The sequence below is a fragment of the Schistocerca piceifrons genome, chromosome 3 (genome assembly GCF_021461385.2).
Source record: "Schistocerca piceifrons isolate TAMUIC-IGC-003096 chromosome 3, iqSchPice1.1, whole genome shotgun sequence".
Taxonomy (NCBI): domain Eukaryota; kingdom Metazoa; phylum Arthropoda; class Insecta; order Orthoptera; family Acrididae; genus Schistocerca; species Schistocerca piceifrons.
In genome coordinates this window covers 623,418,925-623,430,986 of record NC_060140.1, presented here as the reverse complement: position 1 = coordinate 623,430,986, position 12,062 = coordinate 623,418,925, and positions in this window count along the sequence as shown.

Genomic DNA, 12,062 nt, shown 5'->3' with positions numbered 1-12,062 from the left:
ACTTCTGCCAGTACCTCGTCTCCTACCTTCCAAATTTTACTGAAGCTCTCCTGCGAAACTTGCAGAACTAGCAGTCCTGAAAGAAAGGATATTGCGGAAACATGGCTTATCCACAGCCTGGGGGATGTTTGCAGAATGAGATTTTCACTCTGCAGCGGAGTGTGCGCTGATGACCTTAGCAGTTAAGTCCCATAAGATTTCACACACATTTGAACGTTTTTTGACATGCAATAGAAATGTTTCGCTGTTCTTCCCAGAATAGCACAGGAAGCATTGTTCCTAGCGGTCCTAACGAGATATGCGAGATGGGTCTAGCTTCGCAAGTTTTTACCATGGCTGACGCATACGTTTTACAGTTGTGGGTCCAGCGGAAGATTAATTGCCTAACGAGAGACGTCGGCATAGCGGATCATCTCCGCAGGCGCAGATAAAAGGTTCTCAGAGTTATAATGAAGTCACATGCCTATGTAATTACGAGTCAAGTCTACCTCTTGGAAATAGTAATGTGCCACACAAATAGTTAACAGCCTCTTTGGTAGGAGCTTTCGTGATTTCTAAGCAAATCTGCATGGAAATTCTTGCCTTAACAGGAGCTGTTCACGAAAATGGCCCGGAATAACATAGAATGCATTCTTCCTGATAATCCTAACGAGGCATCCCACGCTACCCTTCCTGAAAATCGTTATTTCCAGCTTTTACAATACGTCTCAGAAACGGTAAACGTTCTCAACGCTATGGAGCGGTTCCTATGTCCCAGCACAAAGGATGTCTTGTGAATGAATGGAACAATCTGATGAGCTGTTACTGAATTTGGGTGCCAAATTACTGATGCTGCCGGTGTGGGAGCAGTGCCCGCCTTTTTTTTCTGCAGACAAGACTTTCAGTGACAGAAATATAATGTCAGGATCACCATATTGCTCTGTCAGTTAAACACCGCAGAAGTAGTCTACAGATCGACAAATACATCCCACGTACTCAACGTGCTGCAGTGCAGCGCCGACGGGGGAAACTGCCGCCATAAACGCCGCCTATGAACGCTGCCAGGGAAGGGCTTATCAGTTAGAGAGAGGCCAATCGGCCGTAGACGACCACATACCCCGGGAGGACCTGAGTGTTAGGAGTTCAAACGCCAAAGAGCAAACACTCGTTGCATTGAATCTTCTCAGATTTCCGCAGAGTATACAAGTGCAACATCCCGTCCCTATGGCAACTCAACGCAAACTTCGTATCAGTTCACTATAAACCCATCCAGGGTGGAGCTGCGAAATAAATTGTCATGAACCAGAAGCTGTACATAGAATAGGCAAGCCACAGCTCGGAAAAAAGCTGTCCGCTAAGATGCTGTTTGTGCCCGCAACTTGCTTGGTTGCTGCTGTGCTTTCTATGGCCATCTCCAGACTCACAACAATATTAGGAACCAGGAATATTTATCGGTGCAACTACAGTTAAATATTAGGATTCCCGCCACAGTCTGACACCGACCAAAGTACTGGGAATGTCTCCTTTTGACGGCCGTGGTTCTGGAACGAATCTTAATATCTATAGTGCAGATAATTTTTCCATGTAAAAAAAAAAAGTCTTTCATTTCCCTTACGGTTATCGATATGCTGAATCTATACGTCCCTCACGATAGGACACACAGTAACGATCACCAGACAATCGTACATATACCATGAAAACTGTTGTTCAATGGGTCGGTTCCCCTCGACGCAAAGGCGTCACTGTTCCTGGCCTCAACCTGCTTGTTTCCTTTCTACACCCACCTCCAGACTCTGGAATTACAAGAACACATGAATTTTCACATGCTTTGACAGAATATTTTACCATTTACGCGGTACTTCTCGGTATCAAGGACATAGAACATCGCTTGCGTAGCAGTATCGGTTACACAGTATAATTCCGAAGATACAGACTGGAAATTATTTCTCTAGAAACTAGAAACTTTAGCAAGGTGCAGCGTGCTTTAAACCACTGGGTAACTAGAAACTTTTTCCCGTATGTGAACATCTTTACGTCAAAACTCGAAAGAAATAGAGAAAACTGATATTTTCACTCGTGAATAGCGATGTCGGTGATATAACAGATTCCAAATCATTCTTATAGTTTAGAAAGTCAAGTAAGGCGTTTCTCATATCTAGAGAAGCAATAAACGTGTCTTCCACCCGTCTTTCAGCTGCTAAACGTGCACACCACAATCGATGGTCTCTCAACCAAATAAAGGCAGGAAATGTGCAGAAGCAGTCAACCAGACAATTTACTTGGGAGGAAATAATAGTCCAGCGCAAACATATGTCCATGTTGAACCTTACCAAATTTCCACCGAGAACACACGGATCACGAAGGCTGCCCAATACATATTGGGTATTAGTTCGCTATTCAGCCGTCTAGAGGATTACATGATTAAGTCAGCTACATTCCTGCATCCCAACAGGCCTTTCCATTCAGGTAGCTCCTGCCTTTAGCCAGAATTGTGAATCATTCACGCTGCAAGCCACCGCAGCCACGCGGCGCGTTCCCCCAGACAGAATCGCCCTAGGAAACTGGCTACATATATATTTTATCACCGTACTTACAATTAAATGTTACCATTTCGCTTTCAATCTAACATCAGTGGACAATGAGCGAAGTATTCCCCGGCTGATGGATATGGCTGTGGAAATAGAAATGTCTGTACCATTCTTATGACTTGACATACTATTTCCTTTGCGGCTATCGCAATATTCCAAGTCAAATCCATACCTTCTCTTACAACAGGACATACTCATTTTCTTTGCACATTTCGGTAACATACATACTTTATAACCCTGATGCTCAAGGACAACCTATCACACATCCATTACTACTAAGTATTATACTTCGTCAATAACTGACTGCTGGCGATACGAAACAGTACTGAGCGAAAATCAGCAATGGAGGTACGTGTCTCATAAGTTTTTCATGCGAATGGTACCATACTGTCTTAAAAAGTGAAATATAATGAGTAATTGGGCAAAGGAACGTGGTATAAAGCAGTTATATGCAGCTCCCTCATTCCCACGCTAGATATTCCTCTAGTATTAGCAACGCATTCTGTCTCAATGCCGCATCAGGGATTCTGCGATATATACACTGGGTTACATGCGACGGCTGATTGAGACTGATCACAAGCAGCAGATGCTGTGCTGATTGAGGTCGAAATAAATGTACATGGGCTTTTCACATCGATAGTGCTACGTTTTCCGGTATTAATGCCATCTGCAATTTGGAATCAAGCCTTTCCATTCAACCACATACCTGCGCTGGATCCTGTGGAGATTTATTCTAATGAATACAGCCACTAGTGAGTCATATTTCTGGCACTCTCATATCTTGGAAGGAGTCACCTTTTTCAAACCTATCTGCTACAACCCTATGCCTTTTGCAAATACTGTCATTTCTGCCGCTTTGTGCATGTGATCGTTCATTTTAAGTCGGAACCGAGCAGAAGTCAGTGAGACTATATCTGCCACCTTCTGCAACCCCTGTAGAGACAGAGTGACCCGAGTTATTATGGCGGCACCGTGTTTTGACCATTCAGTAGAAATGGGAACATGTTGTCGTAGCTCCACCAACAGTTTACGATGTGTAAGGTCAGTGCCAAACGAAGCCCGCCCCTAAAACACGAAATAGTATAAAAGATAGAGTGTGAACTGGGAGAAGGACGAGGATTTTGCTACTGCATTCAGGTGTGTCCCCAAACTACATAGTTACTTCAGTCCGAAACATAAGCACATCCCTCAAGGTTCATTCACGTCTATGACCCCACCATGCTATCATCGTCATTCTGTACCATCCAACAGACGAAAATTACGAACTAATAAGGCTTCGTCCAACAGAGAGCTCGATAAGATTTTTAGCACATCTCTTTCCTCTCATATATCTAAAACAAATACCGTCTCAATGCTAGCATCGAGCACATGTGACCATCCCATTAAATATACAGGGATGGATCCATTGTGCAGACCAGTGTAAAGTTGCATCACCTGTATTGTAGGAGGATGACTGTATGCCACAAACTATACTATAAGTCGCAAGAGATACCCCCTGTGACACTGTGTCATTGCTTGAAACATTGTTATTTTCTGCTGTAACACACTTTGTACACTGCCATACGTTTTGGTTCTTCCGCCACCACTTCGAGGTCTGTGTCAGATTCTAAACTGACATTAAAAAGCTGTAACCCATTTCTTCTCACAGAAAAGTAGACACATATGGTGTAAATCATGTTGTTACTGCTGCTACCATAACACGCCAGACACTGAATGATTTTGAATAACAGTTACAACGCAAGGAATCTGGAAGAGTTTGGCAGCATTGTGGAGCGTTCCCAAACTGTTGCCCAAAGGTGATTGACAACATCTGCATTTAAACTCATCTGTCATTGTGACGGAATAGCTGTTGGCTCTGCATTCCGTTTCGACTGAATCCTCATATTGCCGTCATGCACGCAATCACTGTTTCGGTGTTAGCCATCCCCAGGAGATGTTGCCCCTCCACCAAAGCTCTTTCTCAATTTCTAACAAGCGAAGTCAGTCTATCATTCTGTGGTAACCTACAGCATACCAGTGACTGTATGGGATGGAAAACACACCGTCGATGTACTGTAATAATAAGCATTGCAGTTGACAGTGTGAACAATTTTAGCAATGTTACAGTAATTTCAACACTGACCAGTGATGCGACATCATCTTTGGCAGTTTCAGTATCATCGCCAAACTGCCCCTTCTCCACTTTGCGAGTGTCATCGTGAATGTAGATAGATGACTCTGCAGTACGTCCATTCATTATTAATTCTCGATCTTATGCATCATCAAAGTATACCAGGCAGCATTCTACAAATTTCTAGTACCTCTAGCATAGTGCTTAATTTACAATCTACCTCTATGCAGATGGGAGTCACAGAGCATTCTCGCAGTCTTAGGATAAAAGTAGAGACTGAGGGATCCCCTCGCACTGTCTTTGACCAACCCCTCGACAGAAAAAAGAATGTGACTGCTTCATGGGTTCCCTTCACTTCCATGTCGACATTTTCTCGGATTCCTCTTGATGTCGCATACTTGTTCCCATTTCATATTGGTCTGCGCCAACCAGAAGACACGCAAGTACTTCCTCAGTTTCCCTCATTTCGGTGTATATTCCCTCAATTTATATGTATTTTCTGTCATTTTTCTCAATTCTATCGATTGTTTGTCACTTCTACCAATGCAATCATGTCATAACCTCTCCTTTCATGTTCCAAAATTGCTTGTAAATGTAGTACAGCTGCCAATACCTAGCACAAATGCACTTTTTTCTGATTGGAAGGCATAGTATAGCACTGTACTCGATTGAATCCAGTCGCCTCCACCCATGTATTCCACATTTGCAGTGTGTTTCTTGTATGTCGGTGTATGTGTATTGTAAGTAGGCTGTTTAAGTTTTTATGTTGGTAACGCCACGTAGCGCTCTGTATGAAAATCACTGGTTGTGCTGTGTGCAGTCTGTGGCTGGTTGGCCTTGTTGGAATATTCGCTATTGTAGTGCTGGGCAGTTGGATGTGAACAGCGCGTAGCGTTGCGCAGTTCGAACTGAGCCGCCAGCAGTGGTGGTTGTGAGGAGAGAGATGGCAGAATTTTGAGAGCGGACGATCTGGACGTGTGTCCATCAGAAAGAGTAAATTTGTAATACTGGATATCATGAACTGATATATATATATATATATATATATATATATATATATATATATATATATTATGACTTTTGAATATTATTAAGGTAAATACATTGTTTGTTCTCAATCAAAATCTTTCATTTGCTAACTATGCCTATCAGTAGTTAGTGCCTTCAGTAGTTAGAATCTTTTATTTAGCTGGCAATATTGGCGCTCGCTGTATTGCAGTAGTTCGAGTAACGAAGATTTTTGTGAGGTAAGTGATTCATGAAGGGTATAGGTTATTGTTAGTCAGGGCCATTCTTTTGTAGGGATTATTGAAAGTCAGATTGCGTTGCGCTAGAAATATTGTGTGCCAGTTTAGTGTTGATCAGAATAAGTAAAGAGACAAATGTCTGAGTACGTTCAGTTCTGCTCAGCTGTTGGAAAATCAAATAACGTAGGAGGTTTATCAGCACAGTAATTCACCAATTTTTCTAAGGGGATGTTTCAGTATGTGCCATGGACAGCTCCCAGGACCTGATCCTCCTGCTGTTGGACCCATCTTCAAACATACAAAACCTATTCGGACGTAACGCATCGTTGGTCCACCTGTGTGCCCTATCATAGATGTGACGTGTGGTGGATCCACCTCTGAACATCAGTCTGGATATATAGTATGCAGCAAATCCACACTCAAACACTAATTCGGATGTGTTATATTATGGATCTTCAGCCTAATATCCCTCTGTACATTCTGTGTGGCGGATCCACCTTCAAACCATATCCCAGACATGGTGTATTGTGGATCTGCATCCCAACATTGCTCCAGATATAACGCGTGGCATATCCACACTTGAACACTCAGGTCTATTGCGGGTTGGTGTTCAAACTACTGCAAGATTGTTAAAGTTGTTCACATTATCAACTGTGATGCTTATTATTACAGTATATCTATGATGTCTTTTCTATCCTATCCATCCACTGGTAAGCTGTTGGTTACCATATGATGATCGACTGACATCGCTTTTTTCAGATGGAGAAGGAGTTTTGATGGAGGGGCAACACCTTCTGGAGATGGCTACCACTGAAACAGTGACAGCGTACTAGACTGCAATATGAGGAATCAGTCCTAATGGAATGCCGAGCCGTCAGCTATTCTGTCAGTGTGAGAGATGAGTTTAAATGTAGTGGTCGTCAGTTACCTTCAGACAGCTGTTCGGAAACGCTCCACAATCCTGTCAAACTCTTCCAGTTTCCTTATGTTGTAACTGCCTTTTATTTAAAATCATCCACTGTGTGTGGCATGTTATGGTAGCATCGGTAACAACATGATTTACACCTTTCATGTCTAGTTTTCTGTGAGAAGCAATGGATCATAAGGTGTTAATGTCAGTTTAGAACCCGACACAGACCTCAATGTTGGGGCAGAAAGAACAAAATGTATGGCAGTGTACAAAGCAAACAATGTTTCAGATAATGACAGAGAGTCACAGGGAGCGTCTCTTGCAACGGCTATCCTCCTATAAAACAGGTGATGCAAGTTTACACTGATCTGTGCAATGGATAAATAGGATCGTCACAAGTGCACGATGCCAGCACACAGATGGTATTTGTTTTGGATATATGGGAAGAAAGAGGTGTGGCAAAAATCTTATCGAGTTCTCAACCAGATGAAGTTAGTGGAGCTTCAACAGTTCGTAAATTTTATCTGTTGGATGGTACAGAATAACGATAATAGCATGTAAGGGTGATAGACGTAAATCTGTCCTGTGGGATGCGGATCTGCTTTGGGCTGCAGTACCTGTATGTAACTGTGTGTACCCCAATGCAGTATCAAAATCCTCGTCCATCTCTCAGTTCCCGTACTCTCTTTTATACTATCTCGGGTTGCAGGATCAGGCTTCGTGTGGCGCTGACCTTATACATGATACACTGTTGGCAGAGCTACGACATGTTCACATTTCCACTGAATAGTCATAACACGGTCCAGACACACTAACTTGGGTCTCTCTGATTTTGTACAGGTTGCAGGAGATGGTATATATAGCTCTCTCCAACTTCTGCTCAGTTCCGATTTAAATTGGAACGATCACATACACAAATCTGCAGAAATGACTGCAGTTGCAAGGGACATAGGGATTATCTAAAATTTTACTGTAGCAGATAGGTTCGAAAAGGTGACTCCGTCCAAGATATGAGAGTGCCAGAAATATGACTCACTAGTGGCTGTATTCATTAAAAGATTCTCCATAAGATCCAGCGCAGGTACCTGGTTGAATGGAAAGACTTGATTCCAATTCTCAGACCCCATTTCTACCGGAAAGAGTGGCCTGAATAGCCTGTGTAGATTTCTTACGACTTCAATCAGCACACCATCTGCTGTTTGTGATCATTCTCAATCATCCATTGCCATCACAGAACCTCTGATGTGGCATCGAGGCACAATGTGTTACAAATACTGAAGGAATACGTAGCGGCGGAAGGAGGGAGGGAGCTGTATAACTTATCCCTCTTTCTAAGACACTGTGTTACCACTCGCATGAGAAACTTATGAGACACGTCCACCCATTGCTGATTTTCGTTCAGTATTGTTTCATATCTCCAGCAATCAGTTATTGATGAATTATTACACACACTTAGTAATAGGGGATGTGTGATAAGGTGGCTTTGAGCATTAGGCTCATAAAGAATACGTGTGTGTACTGATATGTCCAAAGAAAATGACTAAGTCCTGTTGTAAGGGAAGGTATGGATTTGACTTGGAATATTGCAATAGCCGCAAAGGAAAAGGTATGTCAAATCATAAGAATGGTACAGATATTTCTATTTCCAGAGTCATATCCATCAGCAGAGGAATACTTCGCTCATTGTCCACTGTTGTTCGATTGAGACCGAAATGGTAACATTTAATTGTAAGTACGGTGATAAAATATATATGTAGCCAGATTCCTAGGACGATTCTGTCTGGAGGAACGTGGCGCGTGGCGGCGCTGGTCAGAAGCATAAATGATTCACAATTCCGGCTAAACGCAGGAGCTATCTGAATGGAAAGGCCTGTTGGGATGCAGGAATGTAGGTGACTTAATCATGCAATCCTCTAGACGGTTGAAGAGAAAATTCATACTCACTATGTGTTGGGCAGCCTACGTGATCCATGTGTTCTCGGTAGGAATTTGAGAAGGTTAAATATGGACATGTGATTGTGCTGGACCATTATTACCTCCCAAGTAAGTCGTCTGATTGACTGCTTCTGCACATTTCCCACCTTTATCTGGTTGAGAGACCATCGATTGTGGTGTGTGCATCCAGCAGCTGAAAGATGGGTGGAAGACAGGTTTGCTGCTACTCTAGACATGAAAACACCTTAGTTGACTTTCTAAACTATAAGAATGATTTGGAATGTGTCATATCATTGACAACGGTATTTGCTAGTGAAAAATATCAGTTTCCTCTACTATAAGAATTATTTGGAATGTGTCGTATCATTGACAACGGTATTTGCTAGTGAAAAATATCAGTTTCCTCTATTTTTTTCGTGTATTAGCTAAAGATGTTCACAGACGGAATTAGTTTGTAGTTACTCAGTGGTTTACAGCTTGCTGCAGTTCGCTAAAGATTCGGGTTTCTAAAGAAATAATTTCCAGTCTATATCTTCGGAATTATACTGCTATGTAAACAATATAGCTATTGCATTATATCGAAAAGTATCTCGTAAATGATATATTCTGACAAACCAGGTGAAAATACATGTGTTCTTGTAATCCCAGAGTATGGACATGGGTGTAGAAAGCAAGCAAGCAAGCATGTCAGGGCCACAAACAGTGACGGTTTTTGCGTCGAGGGGAACCGACCCAGCCTTTGTACAACAGTCTTTGCGGTATATGTTTGAGTGTCTGATGGTCGCTACTGTGTGTCCTATCGTGAGGGAGGTATAGATTTAGCACATCAATAGCCGAATGTGGAATAAAAGATTCTTTTATGTGGAAAACTATCTGCACTATAGATATTGAGATTCATTCCATCACCAGGGTCGTCAAGAGGAGACATTTCCAGTACAGTGCTCGTTGTCAGACGGTGGCAGCAATCCTAATATTGAATTGTAGTTACACCGATAAATATGTGCCAGTTCCCAATATAGCTGTGAGTCATGAGGTAGTCGTAGAAAGCACAGTAGTGAGCAAGCAGGTCAGATCCAGAAACAGCATCCTAGTGGACACCTTTGTTCCGAACTGGGCTTTGCCTATCCTATGAACACACGTTAAGAGTGTCTGAGGAAGCTTCTGGTTTATGACGGTTTGGCTTGTGGCTCCACCTAGATGGGTGAATAGTGAACTAATACCAAGCTTGCATTGAGTCGCCATCGTGGCCGGGTGTGTCGATTATATACTCTGTGTAAATTTCAGAAGATTCAATACAACGAGTGTTTGCACTGGGAGTATTGACAGCATTTGAACTCGTAACACTCAAGTCGTCCTGGGGTGTGTGGTGGTCTATGGCTGGCTGCCCTCTCTCTGACTGACAAGCCCTTCCCTGGCTGTTTTCGTGGGTGGCGTTTATGGCGGAAGTTTCCTCCATAGGCGCTGCTTAGCGCCACGGTGAGTACATGGGATATATTTGACGACCTGTAGACCACTTTTAAGGGGTTTAACTGACAGTGCTATATGGCGATGATAACAAGATATTTTTGTCGCTGAAAATATTGTCTACAGAAAAAAAGAAAGATGGACAGTGGTTCCACATCGGCACAATCAGCAATTTTGCGCGTAAATTCAGTATGAGCCCATCAGAATGCTCCATTCATTTACAAGACATCTTTTGTACTGGGACGTAGGGTCCTCTACATAGTGGTGAGAATGTTTACCATTTCTGAGACATATGATGGAAACGGGATATTACGATTTTCCAGAAGGGTAGCACGGGATGCCTCATCTAGACCATTGGGAAGAATGTATTCGGAGTTATTTTGGGCCATTTTGGTGAACAGCTCCTGCTAAGGCAAGAATTTCCATGCAGACAAGCTGGGAGATCAAGAAAGCTCCAACAAAAGCGACCGTTTACTATTTTTGTGGTACTTTACTGTTTCCAAACAGTAGACTTGGGTCTCATTTACTTAGCCATGTAGTGTCAGTATTACACTAAGATTCCTTTAATTGTGCATGCGAGGATGCATCGCTATGCAGACTTCTCCCGCTTGACCATTAGGCTTCCGCTGGACCCACAAGTCCGAAACATATGTCTCAGCCTTCTTAAACACTTCCATGGCTAGACACATGTCGCATGCCACGTTAGGGTCGCTAGGAACAGTGCATACTATGCTATTCTGGAAAGCATTGCAAAACATTTCTATATCATGTCCAGAGGGGGTCTTGGCTCTTATTTACCTGTAAAGTCAGTATAACACAGAGCCTTTTTTCTGCTCCTATGACGGTAAGTCGATCGGCAATTAGGTCTTCGCCGGACCGCATGTAGAGAAGCATTGACCCAGCAATGGTAAACAAGTGTGCGTGGTCCAGAGGTGTCTCATGTGGGACTGGCGTGAACGCGCCACCCAGCATGCATAGTTCGGAGTTCTGTGTGGAAGAGTTCGTTGACATGTTGTGGTTCCCATTAGTTCAAAGGCGTTTTTACGTGCAGTGAGTATTTGTGCAGTGCATTATTTTGGGGTGTTTAACCATGTGAGCATGTCTGCATACAGTTACACATGTATTACTTTTTGACAGTTTTTGAGTAGCGGACAGTTGCATTATATTGTGAAACGGTCTGTAGGCTGTTCGGTGCATTATTTCTACAGTTTACAATTAGTGAGCGTGTTTGCAGAGCCTTTTACGTGCATTCTTTTGACAATTTACGACTAGTTTGGATGTTGGTACATCAGTGTACTGCATTTCTTCGGTAATTTAGGAGTAGTTTGCAGGTCTGTATGCTGTTTATTGCATTATTTCTACTGTTTACAATTAGTGAACGTATGTGCAGAGCGTTTTACATACATTATTTTGACAATTTACGAATTGTTTTCGTGCCTGGACAATAGTGTACTGCATTATTTCGGTGATTTACGAGTATTCTGCGGGTCTGTAGGCTATGTAGTGTGACTCAAAGGCCGTGTGGTTCTAGGCGCATCAGCCTGGAACCGCGAGACCGCTACGGTCGCAGGTTCGAATCCTGCCTCGGGCATGGATGTGTGTGATGTCCTTACGTTAGTTAGGTTTAAGTAGTTCTAAGTTCTAGGGGACTGATGACCTCAGCAGTTGGGCCCCATAGTGCTCAGAGCCATTTTTTTGTGACTCAAAGCATGTCAGAGTGAGTGATTTGTATCAGTGTAATAAATGTACTACGTGAAATCCATCCCCAAATAAACGTTTCCAAAGTGAATAAAGTACACACCTTCCTCTCTCCAGTAGTTGTACACAGA